Source organism: Schistocerca piceifrons, chromosome 6, assembly GCF_021461385.2.
Source record: "Schistocerca piceifrons isolate TAMUIC-IGC-003096 chromosome 6, iqSchPice1.1, whole genome shotgun sequence".
Taxonomy (NCBI): domain Eukaryota; kingdom Metazoa; phylum Arthropoda; class Insecta; order Orthoptera; family Acrididae; genus Schistocerca; species Schistocerca piceifrons.
Genome location: NC_060143.1, coordinates 291,099,720 through 291,101,990, shown reverse-complemented (window position 1 = coordinate 291,101,990; position 2,271 = coordinate 291,099,720).

The following is a 2,271-nucleotide window of genomic DNA, read 5'->3' as shown; positions in this document are numbered from 1 at the left end:
CCCACATAACACGCAACAAAATGTGCACGCCTAGACAATACGTGGAAGGTGGCCCCCGTACGTATGCGATGTCCCATTGCTCGAACGACTGTCAACCGGCCTCTGTAGCATGTCGCAGATATGGAACGCGGTGCACCATGCCATCACGGTGTGTGAGGAGAGACGACTAGGTCCGAATACATCAACAGACAGCTCATGCTGATCGCCATCCACGGCGTCCGTTCCTCCACACGTCTCTATGGCGTACCACACTGCAATCCAGCTCTCATAGGGAGACGACACGTAAGCTGCGTGCACAATATTTGCACTGTATGGTCCGCCGTTTTTGGGCGCAGGTCGTTGTACGGTCACACATGTGCCACGATGTATCATTCAGTACATAAGGACGAATGTGCAGTACAGATTGTGGTTTACGCGTACGACATTAGCGGACAGTTGACCAGGCCGCACCAACAACGTAGCCTGAGTACGTCGCATGGCGGAGGGCATTGAACATGCAAAGTTCTCACCAACCAGCTTGCGAAGGCAGGGGGCAAGGTGGGGACGTGGGGAAGGGGCGGCATGTACGTCCTGCTGCCATCCACATTACAGTGTACAGCAGGAGCATGTGGAAAGTGAGCAAGACTTGCAAGGTGTTTAACATGAAGCGATACACAGGGGAGCGGGGAGTGCGAGTAGCGAACTATATTGCGAGGGTTGCGGAGGTGGGCAACACTACACTAATTGAACGAGTCGTATAACAATTACAGAGCAGGTTTAGGCGACAACGTGGGTTACGTTAGGCGACAACGTGGGTTAGGTTAAGGCACGACGTGGGTTAGGTTAAGGCACGGACATGGGTTAGGTTAAGGCACGACATGGGTTAGGTTATAGGCACGACATGGGTTAGGTTAAGGCACGACATGGGGTTAGGTTAAGGCACAACATGGGTTAGGTTAAGGCACAACATGGGTTAGGTTAAGGCACAACATGGGTTAGGTTAAGGCACAACATGGGTTAGGTTAAGGCACAACATGGGTTAGGTTAAGGCACAACATGGGTTAGGTTAAGGCACAACATGGGTTAGGTTAAGGCACAACATGGGTTAGGTTAAGGCACAACATGGGTTAGGTTAAGGCACAACATAGGTTAGGTTAACAGGCACAACATAGGTTAGGTTAAGGCACAACATAGGTTAGGTTAAGGCACAACATGGGTTAGGTTAAGGCACAACATGGGTTAGGTTAAGGCACAACATGGGTTAGGTTAAGGCACAACATGGGTTAGGTTAAGGCACAACATGGGTTAGGTTAAGGCACAACATGGGTAGGTTAAGGCACAACATGGGTTAGGTTAAGGCACAACATGGGTTAGGTTAAGGCACAACATGGGTTAGGTTAAGGCACAACATGGGTTAGGTTAAGGCACAACATGGGTTAGGTTAAGGCACAACATGGGTTAGGTTAAGGCACAACATGGGTTAGGTTAAGGCACAACATGGGTTAGGTTAAGGCACAACATGGGTTAGGTTAAGGCACAACATGGGTTAGGTTAAGGCACAAACATGGGTTAGGTTAAGGCACAACATGGGTTAGGTTAAGGCACAACATAGGTTAGGTTAAGGCACAACATAGGTTAGGTTAAGGCACAACATAGGTTAGGTTAAGGGCACAACATAGGTTAGGTTAAGGCACACATAGGTTAGGTTAAGGCACAACATAGGTTAGGTTAAAGGCACAACATAGGTTAGGTTAAGGCACAACATAGGTTAGGTTAAGGTACAACATAGGTTAGGTTAAGGTACAACATAGGTTAGGTTAAGGTACAACATAGGTTAGGTTAGGTTAGGTTACACGTTGTTGTAAGGAAAGGTGTAGGGGGGGGGCGGGGGCGGCAGGTTCGTTGATAGTGATTATAGTAAGTGAATGCTTGTGGACATGATCAGATTTGTCACGTCAGGATGCACCTTTGGCTTATTAGAGGCGGCGCTCCAATTCTATGCTTGTGTCAGACCTGTGTCTTTGACTCATGTCATTGTTTGTGCGCTGTGACAGGAGGTACTATTGTGATGTTGGGTGCACCGTTGTATAGGACATGTGTGGGTGTTGGTGCCTGATCTGCGCAATGGTGGATGTCGAAAGGGTGGGATATTGTATTTTCCCGCATGGACCTCCTGGTCTGGTTGTGATAGTGTGGATTGTGTAATGTGGCGGAGAGGATGCACTGGATGTTGTTCCATGCTGGTGCTTACATATTGTATGTGCGCCCGTTAGAAGCAGAGAGTGGTGCGTG